Here is a 21,746-nt window from a genome sequence, read left to right as displayed (position 1 = left end):
CAATCATATGTTGCAGTGCACACACACCATTTGAACGGCAATTCCCAACAACTAGGGGGAGCCAGCCCCCTCAAATATTTTATTGGGGAGGCCGAAGGGACCTCAGCCCCTAGGAGTTGGCTCCCATGGCCAGAAGTGAGTTTCTGGCTGGGGGAAAAAAGCCCTGGTCACAAGCATGGGAAACTTCCAGCCCAGCTGCCCCAAAGCGGCCCACTAGGCCTCACACCTGGCCCTCAATTCCTTCCAGGCCACACCCCACACACCCTGAGTGTTTTCACTGAAACATGTTCTTGAACTCTGATCAGGCCTCTTGCTTGTCTGGAGAGAGAAAAGAAAGGGGAGTGTGAGAGTGTGCAGAAACGACTAGCCCATACCACAAAGGTAAAATGTGCATTTATTGCTCTGCCCACTTTTGTCTCTGGCTCCGCCCCTCAGTGGCATGTGGCCCTTGGAAAGTTGCCTGAAAGAGAATTTGGCCCTTGAATGGGAAAAGGCCATTCTCCTTATTGCGCTCTCATATCATCTATGCTTTGGGGAGGAGGCTTATCTTTCGCTACTAACTTTGCAAGGCAAAGGGTCCCCTCCCCCTTTTGTGAAAATTATTTATTACACTTTTCCTCCCAGCAGTTCAAGGTGACATAATTGATTCTCTCACACACCCATTTAATCCTCATGTCATGAAAGGGGTTCCTTCAGAACAGCCAACAGGTATTTAGACTAGGGCTGTGTCAATTTTTCTCTGGCTTCAAGATTCTCCTTAAAAGTGAATCACTGAAATACCAAGTAATTGCTATTATCATGAATGATTACTAATAGCCATAAATAATTGCTGACTGCCTCCAGATTCAGACACAATCGAGGGTAATTTTTCAAGGAAGAAATTATTTTTGCCAGTGTTTATCTGTTAAGAGAGCGAGCTATCTCCATTAGATTAAAAATATGGCCTACAGTGAGATGTTGCGGCTGAAATATTTATTTCAAAGAGTTTATTCATCAACAGCTCCGTGGAAAAAGCAAGACAATGAATTGGCTGAAAGCGATGAATCAATTGGCAGCGCCATTAAAAACCCACAGCACCTATTTAACAAACAGACAACATTTATTCAAATACAAAATTGTTACCTCGTTTAAAATAAATTTAATTAGGCAGCATCATTTACACATTGTCAAAAAAAGTCGTTAGGGTTTATATGAAACAGATGTAGTCAATTTGGTGTTGGGAATGCAATAGTGACTTTTTTTTATTATTTTGCTGATAGCATTCCAAATTTATAAGAGCCCTGCCGGATCAGACCAACAGCTCATTGACTCTGCATTCAAATAGCGGGCAAGCCAGATGTTTCTCTGCTGCTTGCTCTCCCCATACCCACCCCATCCCCAGCAGAAACAACGCTTCTAGTAAGAGAGGTGCCATTTCAGAGCTGAACTCGTCATGATGTGAAATGCTATTTGTGTTTAGTCTGCATGTTTTTTAGAAGCGCAAGTAGCGACTCCTGGGGGCAGGGGGCTGAGAATATGGAATCACAGCAGGCAAGGAGAGAGAGGCAATAAACCTCATCACAGTTCTGATTAAAATCACGTCTCCAGAGATGCTGTTTGCATTCAGAGGAAAGTTCCCATTGGCCTGGATCACACATAACATTTATGGTCCAACAGCTGAACTATAATTTGTTTTACTGCTGACAAACCATGATCTTAAGTCATGGTTTGTTGTAGGCTCCTGAATTTTGGTTTGTTTTAACTGTGGCTTGGAATCACGTGTGTACCCAGCACCCTTACTTTACCATGGTTTGTTTCACCATCTCTTCCCAGAAGCTCACCAAACTCCAAAGGAATGAGATGAGCGCAAATGCAGCAATGCAAAACAAACTTTGAAGGAACAAGCCATAGTTTGTTAGATCATCTGTGTGTTTGTTTTGAAAATGTGTATATTAAATGAAAATACACATTTAAGATCACATTGAGGTTGACACTAAGTTATCGTGATTAGTAGCCTATGGAAAAAATCTGCCCTCCATTGATTTGTCTAATCCCCCCTTAAACCATCTAAGTAAGTAGCCATCACCACAACTTGTAGCAGCAACAGTTATGTGCTGTGTGAGTTCATTTGCCTCTGCTGAATTTATTGCTCCTCAATTTCATTGTTTGATCCATAGTAGTTCTGGTACAATGGTGAGAGAGGGGGAACAGTTTCTCTCCATCCGCTCTGTCCACACCACTCATAATCTTACAAACATCGTGTTTCCCCTAAGTTATCTTCTGCCCTTATAGTGGAGGTGTGTCAGCCACTTTATCATTCCCATTGTCTGTTTCTGCATTTTAGGCACCAATGTTCATTTGCCCTGTCTGCTTCTTATTCTTTAAACAGTTACCAATCCAGAAGAGGGCCTGTCTTCTTGACCTCATGTCTACTACCTGGTCTTACTTTAAAAACTGAAGAGGCGAAAAGCTGCCGTCAGGGTTGCTCATGAGAATCTTTTAATAAAAAAAATCTTGAAAACCTGAGAACTCCAGAAAGCTTCAGCCACAGGCCTTTGCTGACTCTCTTGTTGTTCTCTATGGAACTGAGAACTCCAGCCAGAAGCCATCAACTCTGCTATTGTGTACACGATTTCTTAATCTGGGATGCAAAAGGTGGATCACAAGTCCCTGATCTTGTAGCTTCCCCTCCAAATCGCTTCAAATAAAACTTGGTTCAAATGTTGGTAAGTGTGGAGTGACTGTTGCATAAATAAATATTTTAAAACTTCCTGCTTCAATCTGTTGGGTGCATTCCATGCTTTCTCTGCAAATGTCTGCAGCTAATTTTCAGTGAGGGTGCGTTGGAACGTTCCAGTGCCAGCAACTACCTTCCATAGAGGCCAGTGGATATTTAAATGCATAGATGTGCAAATTTATGCAAACATTTTATGCTCAGGCCTGGCTTTAGCACCTGGCAATCAGCAGCACCCACTGGCACTTACACCTGCTCTGGACTCTTGGCCACAGGCCTGGCTGGCAGCAGCACACAGCTATTGAATCCCCATCAGCTCTCCATTCCGTGTAGACAGCACTGGGCTAGATGGACACATGGTCTGAGTTGGTGTGAGACAGCTTTCTATGTTCGTATTTTAAGTTTCCATTATGCCCACAATGTAGGGTAACTCCAGAGCATTTCTAGAAATTAAAATGGCTGCCTACCTGCCACTGCCACCACCAGGATCCACAAAAAAGGGTGGGGTCTATCAGAGTGCACTCTGCTGAGGATCTCCTTAATATCTGGAGCCATCCTGTTTTGGAGTGCACTGTTTAGGCAGATCACAGAATTCATTGTTTATCAGTGAATGCTCTCATGGTGCTCTCAGTGCAGAATTGAATTCTCTTTTCAGAATAGAGTACATACCAGCCTGTCAATAAATATAATAATAATAATAATAATAATAATAATAATAATAATAATAATAATAGTTAATTTCTTTTACCCTGCCCATCTGACTGGGATGCCTCAATCACTCTGGGCAGCTTCCAACAAAAATACAGGGGGAAACAACGACCACAACAACAAACATTAAAAGGTTCCCGAAACAGGGCTGCCTTCAGATGTCTACAAAAAATTCTATAGTCTTTTTGACATCTGCTGGAAGGGCATTCCACAGGGCAGGTGCAACTACCCAAAAGGCCTTCTGCCTGCTTCCCTGTACAGTGGTGCCTCGCAAGACGAAATTAATTCGTTCCGCGAGTTTTGTCGTCTTGTGATTGTTTTCGTCTTGCGAAGCACGGTGTCGGAAAAGTTTTGGAAAAGCTTCAAAAATCACCAAAGTCTTTAAAAACCTCAAAAAAGGCTACCACACCACGTTCTATGAATTGCTCTTTGAAGTCAAGTCGCAACTGTATTAACGGTGTTAAGAAAAAGGAAACAAACTTGCAAGATGTTTCCGTCTTGCAAAGCAGCTCAAAAAACAAAAAACCCTTTCGTCTAGCGAGTTTTTTGTCTTGTGAGGCATTCGTCTTGCGAGGTACCACTGTAGTTTCACTTCTCTCAGTGAGGGAACTGAACGATGGGGGTGGAGATGTTCCTTCAGGTATACAGGCCTGAGGCTGTTTAGGGCTTTAAAGGGCAACAACAGTGTTACATAGTCCTGGTGGCCACTCCCAGTCACCAGTCTAGGAGCCGCATTCTGGATTATTCGTAGTTTCCGAGTCAACTTCAAAGGTAGCCCCAAGTAGAGCGCATGGCAGTAGTCCAAGCGGGAGATAACCAGAGCATGCACCACTCTGGCGAGACAGTGTCCAGGAAGGTAGGGTCTCAGCCGGCGTACCAGATGGAGCTGGCAGACAGCCGCCCTGGACACAGAGTTGTCCTGCGCCTCGATGGACAGCTGTTGTTGGAATCAGGATGCTTATCTTGCATGGAATCTAGACACACACACATCAGTGAGGTTTGAAAGCACCAGGGGCAACACAGGGGAAGTGGATGGAAAGAAGAGTGTTTCCTTCACTGCAAAGTTTAATTACGTTCCCTTTAACCCTAGACTCCTCTTGCCTTTGCATTATTTGGTAAACATGACCTTTTAGAGATGGAAGAAACAGATGGCAGCCTGAATTAGTGTTAACCGCCTGCTCGGCGCCCTGGGAAAGAAAAACTTGGCCTCTCAGCAGCAGTCTTTCTGCCACTTCGACTCATCTCTCTCAGCTTCTTGTCCCCGAGGCAGACCTGAACATCACCAATTTTGCTGACAAAAGCCTGCTGGCGCAGCCGAGCATAAAAAAGAACCCCACAGTTACAATGAGCTGAGCTGAGGGTTGTGAGGCAGCAAGGCCTGAATGAGGAAGGAAATATATTCCATCCGACAAAAGGATATTCTTACATATAAAGCACATCACATGACCACGAAGGTCCTTTTATTTACCGTTTGCAATGCAAACAGACATCAGCTTCATTCTTGTTCTCCTTCACAGAGGCCAGTAGGGTTTGTTATTGCTGTTCCCGTTTTACAGACAGGAGAACTGAGGCTGAGAAACTACAATTTAAGTTACCTTAAGACTCTCTTCCTGCACTGAACACAGCACAATAATAATAAAAGTGAAAATACTATCCCAGGGAGGCTCACTTGCTGTTGACATATTATTGGAGCCAGACAAAGACATTTCTTTCCTCAGAGCCATTTGAGTGCTGTTTTATTCTTTGCAGCAGTTGGCTATCTATGGTAGTTACACTTGTTTTGTTAGAGCAGGCATAGACAATCAAACCATAAAAACAGCCACCACCCCCATCCTCTAACACAGGCATAGGCAAACTCGGTCCTCCAGATGTTTTGGGACTACAACTCTCATCATCCCTGACCACTGGTCCTGTTAGCTAGGGATGATGGGAGTTGTAGTCCCAAAACATCTGGAGGGCCGAGTTTGCCTATGCCTCTGTTAGAGGATGGGGGGAGGGTTGGCTGTTTCTATGGTTTGATTGTCTTGTATTATGCATCACTCTTATTTTTGTTTTTCATAGGTTGTGTTGTGTATTTTACTATTATTTACAATTTGCTGTGGAACGCAGTGAATAAAGCAACATAGCAATAGTAAGTATCAGCACCTGCTAAGCCTTAGCTATGATTTTGTATGTTGCCATTCCACAAATTCCAACAGCTTAACATGTGTTAAATTAGGAAAGTTAGAGGGCTTGTCCACACTTACTCTTGTCTCGTTGCTTTCCTGGAGGGGTGTGTGTGTTCTTTAGTGCACAATCAGAGCAAAGGGCAATTCGAGTTTTCTCCAGATTGACTTTTGTTGCAATTTAGCACTGAAGAGCAGGTTTCCCTGGGAAAGGAGCAGGGCAAGGAGGTAGCTGCTTGGACCTGTGATTTCTAGGCAAGGGGCAAGCAGAAGAGTGGATGAGCACAGAGTAGACAACGGCCCTGACCTGGCCCAGTTCCTGCAACTCAGTCTCCACAGAAATCAGCAGCTGAGCAGCACATTATTACACTATTTAGGCATGGACTCGATGGCCCTTTTGCACATTATGAAGAGGTCAACTCAGCGCTCACTCAACAAGTAGCTACAGCTACCTGGCATGTGTAGTCCTGGTATACTATGAGTACTTCCAAACATAACATTTGTTCCATTCACATTTTACATCTTTAGGTCTACACTAAAAAGCAACTTGGGTTACACCTAAAAAAAAATTACTTGGGAAGAGGTTTTGCATGTATATCTAAAATTATAATAAACTAATGAGACAAGTCTGTCCTTGCAAATATAAGTATCACTCTGGTACACTCAGAAGAGAACCATGATTGGCTGCAGCTCCCTGCTAGGTGCACACTGTTTCAAACCCAGATTGTCTCTGTGGAATGTGTGAATTGGTCCTGCATTCGAGGCAGGCTGATGTTTTAAAGTTATGAACACCTCTGTGTCACAGCAGGAAGAAATGCCTCTTTAATATGCTGCTTGCCATCTGCAGAGCCTTTACTTTTCTCCAAAACCAATTTAGAATCTGCTGACCAATTAATTGGGTGAACTTTTTTTTTTTTAGTCTATCAAAATGTCTTTAATTGGTTTAACCTAATTGATTAATCTACAGCAGCCCTGCTTTCGATTTCCTCTCTTGATGTAAAGGTTTGGTGATGTTATATGGTTACCGGTGTTGTATGTGTTATATATGTGGTTTATATCAGCAGCAGTGAACCTTTTTCATTCCAAGGTGCCCACATTACCATGTGGGCAACATGCCAAGGGTGGGTGCGGCCAGAGGCAAAAAGAATGCCAAGCAAAAAAGGAAAAATGTACCTTTGCACAGTGGGCTAGTTTTTCTTAACGCTCAAATACCCCTTTGCTATTCTCCATCCACACAACGAAGAGGCATTATCACAGAGTTCCATTCCTGGGAGGCAGGAACGTAAGAACACAATAAGAGCCTGCTGGATCAGGCAAATAGCCCATCTAGTCCAAAGGTCTCACAGTGGCCACCCTATGGGAAACCCACAAGCGTGACCCAAGAAGAAGGAGGAGAAGGAGAGTTTGGATTTGATATCCTGCTTTATCACTACCCAAAGGAGTCTCAAAGCAGCTAACATTCTCCTTTCCCTTCCTCCCTGTTATGTACTGAGTTGAATAGGATCCAAAATGCAGCAGTCTGATTGGTCCTAGAACAATAGGATCCAAAATGCAGCAGTCTGATTGGTCCTAGAACAATGCAGCAGTATGATTGGTCCGCAGGAGCCACCCAATCCAGCTCCAGGTGGAAGTGAATCCACAACCTGATTGGCTTACAGGAGAATCCCAGAATTAGCCAACCACATGCAGCCCATTGTGTAAATAATGTATATAAAGCAGATATTGTGGGGGAACTTCCATTCTTCCTCACTACTATGAGCTGAATAAAGAACATGAAATCCACTCTCAACTCCGAGTATATTTCACTCCCCCACAACAAACACTCTGTGAGGTGAGTGGGGCTGAGAGACTTCAAAGAAGTGTGACTAGCCCAAGGTCACCCAGCAGCTGCATGTGGAGGAGCAGAGACGTGAACCCGGTTCACCAGATAATGAGTCTATCGCTCTTAACCACTACACCATACTACACCAAGCACAAGAAAACTCTCCTTTCCTGTGGTTTCCAGAAACTGGTATTGGGAAGCATTACTACCACTGACTGTGGAGACAGGGCATAGGCATCACGGCTAGTAGCCTCTAATAGCCCTCTCCTCCATGAGAACACTCAAGGTGAGTATGAAGTAAGCCTGCTGAAAGTGTGGCATAAGAAGAGTCCAAGGGGCCAGACAGATGAGGCTGGAGGGCTTTGGTTGGGGGCAGGCCTGATGTTCTCCACCCTTGAGTTATGTGTCTCAACAGCATTCTTTCCTGGAGAGAAAAGAGTTGTGACCAGCCAGTAACTACAGTACCCATGCAAACAGAAATCAAGGCATTGCAGTAATAACAGTATACCTTTCAATACTGTTAAAACAGTATGGTGTATATATGCTCAAACCTTAAACAAGGGAACAAGGGAAAGGGTGAAGCAGGGTAAACACAAAACCACAAATTTGTTTTCTCTGTGTTTATCAGCCTGAGGCTCTCAACATGAGTTGCCCATAAAACACAAACAATGTATGATCAGAACGAATCTTCCAGGATCCGAAGTGCAATGATCCTTAATGCATTCTGACTTCTTTCTTTGAAACTTGTTTCCTTTCTGCTTCCTTTCTCTTCAGGAGGAAGGAACTCGAGAGAGAGAGAGCTCAACTTCTGAAAATGTATGACATAACTGGAGTCTGCCTGTTTTCCCCTCCTCAAAGCCCGCTTAAGAACGCCTCGCTTTGTTCACAAAACCCTCTCAAGTCACCTGAGGGCAGCCACAGAATCCGTCAGCAGCCAGGATGAAAATAGCTGCAGCTACTACGGGGATGAGTTTGCAAGGAACCAAAGCTTCGGAAGGAGAGAGCCAATAAATCCCAGCTCATGCTGTCCAGGGTACTACCCAACACGCACAAACAGCGGTCTTTACTTGTAAGTAAGAAAAAAAAATCTTTATTCAGGCAAGAAACAGTACAAGCTCGGTAGCAGACTCAGGAGGCATAATTCAGGAGTTCAAGAAAAGAGCAAGAAATTCCGGACTGGATGGAAGCAACAAAGATGTCCCAACAAGTTTCCCTGTCCCTTCCACCAAGCTTTTAAAGATGAGGCTTTTAAAGATGAGGCATGGTGAAGGTAGCCGAAGGGTACCTTGGTGAGTTAGCAATTTCCCCTGCATGCGAAGACAGGCTCTAGCCGATTGTGCAGACTAGACCAATAATGGGTCCAATGGTCAAGAAGCTATTTTCTGCACATGCTGGAGAGGGTAGTGAGGAGCAAGGGGGCGCATCCATCTTGGAAGGTAGCCCATCTAGGAGAAGGAAAACTGGTCCTAAACCTCCACTGCCTTGCAGGATATCTTTGGGAGAAGAAAAGGCTAAGGAGTAAACCCTACCCAAATCCAGAGTGGAGTCCCTAAGAAGGTTGGATAACGCCTTGTTCGCCTTCTTCCAGCAACTCCTGTAGCCAAGCTGGTGCTAAACGCATTGCTCTGATTTCCTTTGGACCATGTGAGTGAGACCCAGTCTTTTTGTCTGGGCAGCTCAGGAGCTCCATACACACTGCCCAGGCTTACACCCCAGGGAGGTCACTTTGGTGCTGCTAACGCAGCAGTTTTATTGCACCCCCGGAAGCAGACTCCATCGTCTCTCGAGCAGACGGGTGCCAACAGAAATGATTGTAAACCACTGCAATATATTTTTATGATACAGCAGCATATGAATATGTTTATTAATCAATAAATAGGCAAACTACAGTTCCCGGGATTCTTTGGGGAAAGCCAGGGCTGTTTAAAGTGGTATAGGTAAAGGTAAAGGGACCCCTGACCATTAGGTCCAGTCGTGGCCGACTCTGGGGTTGTGGCGCTCATCTCACTTTACTGGCCGAGGGAGCCGGCGTACAGCTTCTGGGTCATGTGGCCAGCATGACTAAGCCGCTTCTGGCAAACCAGAGCAGTGCACGGATACGCCGTTTACCTTCCCGCCGGAGAGGTACCTATTTATCTACTTGCACGTTGACGTGCTTTCGAACTGCTAGGTTGGCAGGAGCAGGGACCGAGCAACGGGAGCTCACCCCGTCCCGGGGATTCAAACCACTGACCTTCTGATCGGCAAGTCCTAGGCTCTGTGGTTTAACCCACAGAGCCTTCCGTGTCCCTTTAAAGTGGTATAGGAGTAGTTTAAATGAATGATATGGGTGTAGCCATTGTCAAGATAAAGATAACGAACCTGAATGGTTATTTTTAGTCTAAGCTCACTAACACCTGTCTTTTTCAGAATCTTTTTAGAAGCTGCATCTTGTGATCAAATAACCACATCCAAAACTTGGATCAAATGGTAACTCAGCGGATGATTTGGCACCTTTCCCCACCTCTCAGACCTCCATCTCCTTTTGTAATAGTAATAGATCACACACTAATCTATTGCCAAGATAAAAGAGACGAGAAAAATAAACTGCTCTAAGTGGTATTATAACCATTATTAATAATCTTAGAAGCATCTGGATGTGTCTGGTCTTTGGCTTAAGGGGTGCTCTGACAATACCAGACATCAAAGGGAAAGCCACATTAATTTTTGCAGAACAACTGCTGCTCACATCATAAAAACTGGAGGTACTTCTCTGGGTCATGAACTCCAGTGGAACCAACTGGCACAGCTATCTGACGCTGACCTCAAGGGCAAACTGATGATTGCCTTTTCTCTTCTTTTTTTTAGAAGATCAGTGCCAAAGGAAGAGGGATCCCACCAGAGAAATTCAGTTTCAAAATGAACTGCAAAGAGCCTTTTGCACTAGTATTCCCCCCCCCCCACCTCCATAGGTTAACAAAGTTGATAGCCGCTGGCAGTACTGTGTACTAATAAAGACAGGTGGACACACCAGGAAAATGCAAGGCATTGGGAAGCTAGTGAACCAATTCTGCATCAGAGAATTTGAAAGCTGGAATTTTCATTCCATCAGTAATTGGAATGAAAAAGGGGGGACCTTATCCAAAGTGGTGGGTGTGGCCTCACTAGCAGCTGACCACAGGTTTGCCATAGCAAGCACCACCAGAAGTGTGTGTGAGTCTCATGCTGCATACACAACACATATATTTAAGGCACATGACTTCTCCCAAAGAATCCTGAGAACTGTCACTTACTCCTCACAGAGCCACAATCTCTAGCACCTTTAACATACTGCAGTTCCATGGATTCTTGGGAGGAAGCGATGTGCTTATAATGCACCAGGCATAGGCTCATGTACTGCAGGAGTCATGGTATGATACTTGGCTCTGACTGACAAAGTTACACAAAGCTGTAGAGTGATGCATGGATTGGTTTGTATTTATGTTCTTTATACATTCTCACCGGGAGAAACCTAGACCCCATTGAACTCATGGGATTTTTTGGCTTCGTTATTCAACTTAACAGGCTGCGATTATTTTCGACCTTATACACGTCATGACTGCATTTTTATTTGTCACTGGCTGCCGATACGTATTATTTGTTGTTTGCATTGCTTCCTGTTATTCTTAAGAGGCGTTATATTATGTTGTTGCTTCCTTTTTTCCTGTGGCTCCTTTGTACAGTGTGTCTCATTTCATGGGCAGCCTTGGCTGACTCCATGACTCTACCACGCTCTTGAAATATCAAATCAAACCCTTCACCATCTCCTCCATCCACAACCTTGTGCTCTTACGTTAGAAGTGTTTAGCAATTCAAAGTTACAACGGGGGAGGCAGCAGCCTGACCAGACTGTAGAGAGAACTGGTCCAGGACGAGACCCAAGAAAATCGATTATATTATGTTCTTCACTGCTAATTGGTGCTGAGGCTGCAGGCAGCCTCCTGGTTGCCGTGATGAGTAATCCAGTGGGCACTTTAGGAATGAGTGCACAGCTGTTTGATGCCTAAACTGTATTGAGTTGGAATTTAATTGCTCCATAATCACGAAGTAAACACTTGCCAGTTGCATTGATCATGTTTCAAGTCTGATCTAAGCAGCACTTTATACACGAGAAAATTAAACTTCAAAAGGAAGCTAACGCATGCAAAACCCATGGGCAGGGAGCCCCCCTGCCTCCCTTCTTTTTACAGTAATTAAAAATCCACCTCTGCTGGATTTCAATTTCTGGAACCTTTTCCAGGTGCAGCTTGAAACTCCACCTCCATCCACCAAAGCTGTCGTTTCCCATATCCAGGACTGTGGGAGCCTCCAATTCTGCATCAATGCAACATAACCTCCAACACTACATGGGTCTGTGCTATACAAAAGGTGCATCTATTATCCACTCATTTTCTAGAGATTCTGGGGAGAGGGGAGCTCAGAGGCTGTGTGGTGCAATGGCTAGAATATTGAACTTTGACTGAGGAGACCCTGGTCAAATCTGTGCTCAATCAAATCTCTTGGGTCACTTACCACCTCTCATTTTAGTCTACCTCATGGGGTCGTTGTCAAGAGCAGCAGGAGGAGAACCATGTGCTCTACCTCAATGTCTTTAAAGGAAGGGTGGGACAGAATTGTAATAAATAATCCCTCAAATAGGACAAATTTAGCAATTCAGAGAAAAGTTGGTAAGACATCACCTCAAAGACCAACCCTCCCCCCCAACCTGGGAGATGCTGAATCACAACAGCTCTAGGCCAATGTCTGAACTTAGTAGAGGAAAGCTGAAATATGGAACTCCCTGCCAGAAGGAAATTGCTGCGGCAAAGAATTTAGCAATATTGAAAGAGGGATTAGATACCCACAGAAAATTATATCAGCAATTGCCTTGTGATTATGCTAAACTCCACCTCCACTTATCTCCATTTTTGACTAACTCTGTTCCCCAGAAATTGTCGGCCATCTCTCAGAGTAGAAATATCTGCTACAGATGATACTTTAAGAAGCAACTGGGGAAAGATTATACAGATAGTGTTTCCCATAGGACAAGGGAACAACAGTATTGGATCTATAATACCTATCAATGTTGCTATTAAGAATAATTTCTATATGAGTTTGCTCTAAAGGCAATACATACCATAATAATGTGTAATAATAATAATAATAATAATAATAATAATAATAATAATAATGCATAGTACTGTTTTGGGGCATTGCCTTGAACAGCAGCAGGGTGGTTTATTTATCGGGTGGTACTAGTGTAAAATACCACAGAATCTTTGGTTATAAATACTTAATATATGTATATTTTGTATAAGGTAAAAAGGTAAAGGACCCCTGGATGCTTAAGTCCAGTCAAAGGTGACTATAGGGTGTGGTGCTCATCTCGCGTCAAGGTGAGGGAGCTGGTGTTTGTTTGCAGATAGCTTTCTGGGTCACGTGGCCAGCATGACTAAACTGCTTCTTATGCAATGGGACACCATGACGGAAGCCACAGTGTGTGGAAACGTCGTTTACCTTCCTGCCACAGCAGTACCTATTTATCTACTTGCACTGGTATGTTTTCAAACTGCTATGTTGGCAGGAGCTGGGAGAGAGCACCAGGAGCTCACCCCATCGCGCGGATTTGAACCCCCAACCTTCTGATTGGCAAGCCCAAGAGGCTCAGTGGTTTAGACCACAGCGCCATCCGTGTCCCCTATATTTAGTATATGTGTATTTAGTATATGGTAGAGCATGAGACTCTTAATCTCAGGGTTGTGGGTTCGAGCCCCACACTGGACAAAAGATTGCAGGGGCTGGACTAGATGACCCTCGTGGTCCCTTCCAACTCTACAATTCCATGATTCTATGATTACTGGGGATCAGAGGTGAGGAATCTTTTTCAGGACTGCAATCCCTTGTGGGCAAATTTCTTGGAACCACGTGTCAATAGTCGACAGCACCAGAGTCAGAAGGGAGCAGAGCAACAGATGTGATTCTTACCTTGTAGAGGAGGATATGTTCCAGCCACCCAACAGTCAGGGGTTTCCACACACACACACCACACATTCTTCTCTCCATCCGGGCAAACAAGAAACATTGTCATAATTCCAGGACACATCCTAAGCTGCCCCAAGCACTGATGGAGACTGTCGAGTAGGACCAGTGAGGGATGTGGCCTGGACAGAGGACCTAGCTTGGAGGAAGACCATATAGAGAAGGCTGGAGGGTCATCTTCAGACTCTTAAGTCTGAGGGTCTCCAACCCTGTGGGGGATAGACTGAACCTCATTTGTCTCCTTTATTGATGCGAGGAATTATGTCTAAAGAGACATCCGGACTTTGTTATCCATTTGCAAGTGAAGTGCCTTTCAAACCAGAACAATGTGGATGGTTGCAAAATGGCAACACCCATTAAATTTCATTCAGGTAGGCTTAATGCTACATCTCGACTCCTGAAAGATTGGAGGAAACTTTTGCCTTTCTGAAATAGTTTCATCTGGCATGTAAATAGTAAACTCATTCTCTGAAAGTGGATCCTTATGTGGCCTAGAAACAGCACCATCTTTTGCACAAGAATAAGATATTAGCATGCCTGGAGGAACCTCCAAAATTTGTACAAATACAAAAAAAACTTTGGGGGGGGGACTAGGGTGGAGGAAGAAAACTAGCCCAATGAGGGCTGAGCACCCTCAGTGACCACAGAATGCTGGCTGATGGAGGGGGAAATGGAAAACAAGGAGGAGAGAAGGATGGAGGGTGTGGCTGGCTGGGACCCTGAATAGAAGCACGCCACACTGCAATAAGTTGTTCTGTAGATTGTTGTGTAAACCACTTTTGTGTCTGTGTATGCTGAAAAGCAGTCTTTCATATATCAGAGATAAACAAACTGGAAGCAATGCATTCCTCTTGGCCAGGCATCCCCACACTCGGCCCTCCAGATGTTTTGGGACTACAACTCCCATCATCCCTAGCTAACAGGACCAGTGGTCAGGGATGATGGGAATTGTAGTCCCAAAACAGCTCGGAGGGCCGAGTTTGGGGGTGCCTGCTCTTGGCTCACCCACACATGGATCTTCAAAAGGACCGTAGAGTTAATTGGCTGCATGAGTCCCCTTCAGCATCTTCTGCTTCACGTGCTTTGGAATGCTTTCCTCCATTGAAGGCAGAGTGTAGAGTTTCTGCGCTGTCGTTCCATTCATCTCCACAAGGGAGCCCCGGCCAGCTTCCTGTGATGGACGCTGACCCCCCAGAGCATCGCATGTGCCGTTCCATCGCATTGTGCTTTCTTGCGCGAAAGCAAATGTGTGGGATGCCGTCGTGTCAGAGGCCGTTTGCCAGGACCATTTTAAAGGTCATTGTTCTGGAATGCTAAATTCCACCGGAGTGAGACTTGGAGAAATGGTGAGGCAATTACTGCCCTATTCAAATCCCCAGAATGCAGGCCTGTCACTAGCAGATAAAAGCTGGCAGGGAAACAAGGCGCTTGTTCTTGAAATTGTGGGGTTGTGTCTATATTCAGCAGCGCAAGTAAAGAACGGGGCACGCCAATGACACAGCCTTTGTCCAGTCTTCCTAACTTGTTAATTGGGATCGGTTTGCCATGGGTCTGTCGAAAATGGTGTTTGGCTCAGGGTTGTCATAAACACAGGGTGGCCACGGCTGGTATTCAGCCTATTCTGCTGCCTCAATTTTTAGATGATGCATGCTATTGTTTTCTAATTATTCTATTGATACAACTGTGTAATTGTTCATTTTATGTTCTGTAACTCTCCCTGGTATCTATGGGTGGGGTACAAATATTTTCAGCAAATAAATAATTGCAGAATAGAAAATTATTTAAATTGCAGTACTCATTTCTAATTTTGCGTCTATACATATAAATGAGAATGTGTTACTTTTATGCAAATCTGCATCGCCTTTCACCATCATTTTAAGTGAACTGCAAGTGGCCAGAATGCTGGAGCTCCCGCTGCCTTGTCTCGCTCCCTCTGCCAAAGCCCATGATGCATGGCAATAGGAAGGTGCAAGTGGCCATGATGCTGCAGCAATGTAGCCCTACCCATAGTGCTCCACTGGCTGTTACTTAAAGTGATGGCTGCCTCTTATGGAGATTCAGAGACAGACTACCCCTGTCCATGTAGGTTCAAATTCAATGGTGGCTAATAGCTATCCTGCATTCCATCAGTGTTATAAATGATTGCCATTTCAAAAGGAAATGAAAGTAAGGCTCCTTTCATTCTCCTTCCCTAACCTGGTTTTCCATTTTAATTCATCTTAATTAGTTGTGTTTTTTTACTACTTCATAGTGCAACGGGAATCCCCAAGCCATTTACAAATCCCAACAAATACCCAAATCTTATTATTGATCCTCAATCTGCCAGTCAGCATTTTGTGCCCACTAAACACAAAAGCTCAGTCATCATCTGACAGGGTTTTCCTTAGAATCATAGAATCATAGAGTTGGAATAGATCGAGTCCAACCCCCTGCCAAGCAGGAAACACCATCAGAGCACTCCTGACATATGGTTGTTAAGCCTCTGCTTAAAGACCTCCAAAGAAGGAGACTCCACCACACTCCTTGGCAGCAAATTCCACTGTCGAACAGCTCTTACTGTCAGGAAGTTCTTCCTAATGTTTAGGTGGAATCTTCTTTCTTGTAGTTTGAGGGTGAATGGGATCTTGTCCTTTGAGGGTGGTGTTCCTTCCTCAGTTGTTGTTTTTGTTATTTTCCAAAAAAAACCCAAACAAACCACCACCACCAACCCATCATATCTAAAATAAGCCTAAAATCTGAGGTTCAGTACAGAAAATTATATGGCGTGGAACATATATAAAATTTTACTAGATATAACCCATTATAATGACATTTTTACTAGTTTTTATTCTGTTTAATGATGCTTTCACTGATTCCCTCCAAAGCACCATAACACATTCACCAATTATCAATTTAATATTATTGTACTTCTGTAAGCCATGGGGTTCCCTCCACACCTGCTGATACCTAGTTCTTATGCAGGGATGGTGCCATTATAGATGAATAAAGATCAGTACTCAAGAGAATGAATTTGCTATTAGCAAGTAGGACGTATTTATGTATTCCTTTCTTCCTCAAAGGAGCTAAGGGCAGCATAAATGGTTCCCTGTTTCATCCTCCCAACAATTTGGTGAAGTAAATTAGACCGAAAGACAACAAATGCCCCATGGACACATACTGAGCCTTGTGGCAGAGCAGGAATTGAACCTGTGTCTCCCAGGTCTGAGCCTGGCTCTGCAATCAACCCAGTGTTTCCAAGGTGTTGGAAGGTCCCTATCATTCTCAGCCAGCTTAGTCTACGATCAGGGATGATGGGAGTTGTAGTCCAACAACATCTAGAGACCCAAGGTGAAAGACACTGGTCTAACCACCACACTAAACTTGGTCACATTTTGTTGTACCAGTAATACCACATGCCAAGTTAGTAGCCCAGAATAAAATGCAGTGCAGCTGGTTGAAAGTGAATCTGAAACGAAGTTTCACATACAAAATGCATAACATTTTCCAGATTTGAAATGTCAAGTTTTGAATTTAAAATATATATCTAATATATATCTAAGCTTCACTTGTTAAATGTCATTTTAGAGAACATTTGAGGTGAAAACAAATCTATTCAACCATTCCATAAAAGTAGAAATCCAACACACACACACACACACACACACACACACAGTTCACTAAGTTAAATATCCAGAAACTGAATTGCGCATTCTTGAAATTCCATTTTCAGCTTCAGAGACTTGGCTATGAAGATTTAGAGCACGGTGGGATTGAATTTCACCACATCTTTAGGCAGGGAGATGTGTCTGTTCCTTCTTCCTAATCTAGAATTAGGGCTGAGCTGACTTTTCAAACAGTCTTTATTATGACCAATCAAAAGGCAGTGGGGGCAAAGTGAAGACGTTTCAGAAAAGGACAATGTGTGTGTGTGTGTGTGTGTGCGTGCGCGTGTGCGTGTGTGTGTGTGTGTGTGTGTGTTTGCATGAAAAGAAAAAAAAGACATTCCAGGAACTGGGGTTTGTCTGTTTGTGTTTACCTTATGAACACAGCAAGGCAGCTGAAGGAGATCCCCCACTCCACATTCATGCACACTTAAAAAACAGGTTTAGAATGCCCTGATTGGACTCACAATGGGGCAGAGCTCTTTGAAGAAAAGGATTCCAAGCTCAGCAGGCATTGGAGTCACACGGCCATACTACTAAGTGTTGCCAAGTCAAAAGTCTGTCTTCAAAGAGAGGGCTACTCAGCTAACACCCTGCTTCTGGCTTCCTTTAGGCATCTGGTTGGCCGCACTGAGGACAGGATACTGGACTAAATGGAGCCTTTGGTCTGATCCAGCAGACCAGCTCTTCCTATGATCTTACCAAGCCCCACACTGCCACGAGGGCCACACTACTATGAGCACAAAGGGGGTGCTTTAAACCTGTTTTAAAGCAAGGGGAATCCTATGTCCACTTCATAAGCACACACACATACTGACCACTCAGAAATTCCCCCTAAGTTCTCAATGCCTGCATTCTTTCACAGGAAACACAAGTTTTCTTGGGAAACGAGTGCAAGGTTCAGTACAGTGCTATCCAGAATAGATGGTATATCTACACTACACATATATATTGGTTTCAAGAGTGTTCAGCCGTCATGGTTTCCTGCAAAGAATCCACTGAAGTGCTGAGCGTTCTCTGCTAGACATTCCATTTTACAGAACTGCATTTCCCAGATTTCCTTGAAGAAGAAAAATGTCTAACAAACCTATTAAGTCTGTGGTCTATAGGTATGCCCAGAGACAATACGCACCATACATTTAAAACAAATTACACACACACACACACACACACACACCGGAATCCTGGAAACTGTAGTTTACTCCTCCACAGAGCTACCATTCCCAGCAACAAAACAAAGGTCCCAGGATATTTGTGGGGAGGGACATACTGCTCTTTAAATGCATGGTGTGTACACAGCCTTAACAGGACATTTGACAATCACTTTTGCAGAGGAGAACACCACCCTTCCCCTCCCTGCTGTTCCTTAGTGTTGATAAGCATCTTGCAGCTTCTGCAAGCCATGGTGTGGGGGGGGGGGCAGGTTTGCTCCAACCACACTTTCTGCAGTGGAGGAGGAGGTGGAGCCAAGCAGCCCGCCCACTCTGCTGCCGAGGCCCCCGGGTCCCTTGAAGAGACAAGAGTCACTTCTCCGTTTATACTCCTTATTAGTCCCTATTCTATTTAATCGGCTTAGACTGATGAAGCGAGGCAGCGGCAGGGATCAGCCGGGCTGTTTAATTAAAGGATTGCGGCTCAGCCCTGCAGTTTGGGGGTTTGTGTAAATGAGCTGCAAGTACATTATTTAATCCATCGCACGGAGATGAGACGAGGCATTAATGAAGAAAACTCTAATTAAAACTAGACGGCTGGCAGTTATTAGCAGCATCACTTCTGACAGGCTTTCTCATTTACAATAAAAAAATTAAATAAAAAAATAAAACTGCCTGTTCAGGAAAAGAAAAAGGGAAACAGGGAAGAATTCACTCTGTGTTATGTAATTTAAGATGCAGCAGCAATAGGCAAGCAGAGCAGGGCGGGGTGGAGAGAGCAGGCCTCTAAATCAGGACTTAGCCTCATCAGGAAAGCCAGTTAGACTCCTCTAGAAATATGGCTGCCTCAGCATGAGTTCTGTTGAGCTAATACTAAAGATCTGATTGGCCCCAAGTGAGCCGATTTAGCTGACTGCTTATTCAGGATGCTAGGCTGGCTCATTTAAGTCCTGATTGGTCTCGCTTGCTCACCATATTTTCTCAGGTCCCCATAATTTTTTATATATATATAAATGTCCAGTAGCACCTTAGAGACCAACTAAGTTTGTTCTTGGTATAAGCTTTCATGTGCATGCACACTTCTTCAGATACACTGAAACAGAAGTCACCAGACCCTTTTATATATAGTGGGAGGGGAGGGCGTGTGTTTTTCTCAGGAGGGTAGTAGGAGAAGAGATAGTTTTTTGTTATTCTAGAAGCAGAGACAGGTCATGGAAAGATGGACCTATTGCAAAAGGATTGCTGTAATCAGGTGATAAAACAAGGGCCATTGTGCCTGTTCCGCAAGAAGGGCCAGCCCTACTGTTGGGTAGATGCTGAGTGGGGTGATGTGGGCAGCCGTGGTGAGGTGTCCATATAGGCTAATGCCACTATACATGAGACTTTGAGTGAAAGAAACAGTTTGCACACTGCAAAAAAAAACACCTCACTGCATTTACCATAAAATTAAAGAGCATTTTGCATCGCAAGAACAGGTTCCATTCTGGTAGGAGAGTTCTGCAGAACTGTGCAAGTTCTAGAGACACAGGCAGACAGGAAAGGAGATTGTGTGCTCCTAGGCGGCACATGTGCAAGATTAAGATAAATATGCAAGTGTGCAATCCAATTCTCTGTGTTTGCCATAAAATCTCAGCCAGAGAGCTATGTTTCTCCTTGGACATAGCAGGAATTAGTTACGCACAACTTTTCTCTATTATAGCATCTCAGCTTGTTAGCAACCATCAAAGTGCTGAGTTGGGAGTTTCTGCAGTTGCCTGATATAATAACTTCACCACTTCCCCAGCGAGAGCGCCTCGATGCAAACTACTTTGGGGAGGACGGGCATGATTACAAGTTACAAGATATATTGTAATTAATTCCCCTACATTCCCTCAATTCCATGGTAAATGCAACTTTGCTATCGCAGCGCTCGCTCTCAAGGGGAAAGTGCATCAGTTACAAGATCGCTTGTTGTCAGTGCTTTCTCAAGGGCTCCACCCCTCCCTCCCTGAATATTCATTCCATCCCTGGAGAGATCTGCAAATGGGAGGGCAACCGCATCAGTGCAGCAAATAAGATAAACCCAGTGTCTTGAGAATATTGGCTTGAGAATATTAGTTTTATCTGCTTCTTTCTGCCTAACCAGGAACCTGTGTGTTGCACTAGCTTGTAGTTTCAAACGCCACTGGTGGGATTGCGATGGAGCTGGAGTAAGTGGTAATTCAACTTATTTGAATTACCTAACCTCTGGTGCTTTCAAGACATAACACATTGAATACTACAATTGCTGTTTCGGGGGAGTTTTTTTTTTTCATGCTTCCACACGGTATCATTATTGTTTCATCGCTATTCCAGAACATTTGGGACATCAACCCATTCCCCCCCCCCCTTCTATCAGAAAAAAAATCTAGCAAGTTCTGCAATATTTCTGTAGTGTGGAAGGTGTTTTGCGCAATTTTCTGCAAAACAAGGGAGGGCAAATCAAGGCCAGGAAGGGGAGTGACCTGGAGAGAGGATGTGTAGCTGGAGGAAGAATGTGGCCAGGGGAGAATCCTGAGCGCCAAACAGAGAGGGCTGGGGGAATGAGCTCAAGATAATCAAATGCTTGACTAATAGGTAATACTACCGATACAGAGCTAGTTGGCTGGAGCGGAGACAGATTCACAGTCAAATTCTTTAAAAATGCAGTGCAGTTGGAATAACAGTGGTTCTCACTGTTCAAGTCTGTTCAGATGAACATCTGGAGCTCTTTCGCAGTATTCTAAAATTTAAATGGGCATTGATAATAATCCGCATCAGGAATCATTATTTTGTTTCCAAACCCGGCTAAGTGCCAGTTGAGTTAAGTGAGCCAACTAGGAATGCAAATAGAAGGTGAATGCATCATAGCAAGTGAATTAATGTGACTGTCTTGTAAATAAATAAATAATTAAATAAGATTATCATATATATATATATATATATATATATGCAGGTTTTGGTGTCCTCGGGTGTCTTTACACGGGAAGACACCCGAGGACACCAAAACCTGCATTCCTGTACCCGTGAAAATCTACGAAAGCAAATATATATATATATATATATATATAGACAAGCTTTTCATCTGCATGCTTAAACAGAGGAACCAATGAAGGCAGGAAGCTTGGTCGCAGGAAGCAAACATGGAGAGGACCGGTCTTAAGCTTTCTTGCCTTGTTTCTAGCACCTTCACCCCACATCCAGTGAACAACCACCATTTATTTTGCAGTCCCCTCTGGACTTGCAGGCCTCCTAATTTGCTTCCACCCTACCCACCAACTGCTACTAGAAGCATCCTTATCTGAAAGCTCTTTGGAAAACTTTTTTGGCTCAAGGGCAGGGCTGTGTGTGTGTGTGTGTGTGTGAGAGAGAGAGAGAGAGAGAGAGAGAGAGAGCGAGCATGTGTATGTATGTACTATATAAAGGTTTCACAAAACCCAGGCTTCCCCACTCCCAACTGCCACCACCTGTTCAGGTTGTTTTGGAAGTGGTGGTGCTTCTGTTCTTCACTTG

General features: G+C 44.0%; 1 protein-coding gene across 7 annotated transcripts in view; it reads right to left on the bottom strand.

Moving 5' to 3' along the window:
* The window catches only part of IQSEC3 (IQ motif and Sec7 domain ArfGEF 3), a 145,362-nt gene that overhangs the window by 62,724 nt on the left and 60,892 nt on the right, over nucleotides 1-21,746 (bottom strand). The window lies entirely within an intron of this gene.

This window comes from Podarcis muralis, chromosome 10, assembly GCF_964188315.1.
Source record: "Podarcis muralis chromosome 10, rPodMur119.hap1.1, whole genome shotgun sequence".
NCBI classification, from domain to species: Eukaryota; Metazoa; Chordata; class Lepidosauria; order Squamata; family Lacertidae; genus Podarcis; species Podarcis muralis.
The sequence above is the reverse complement of the archived record's forward strand: the minus strand, read 5'-3'. Positions and strand labels throughout refer to the sequence as shown.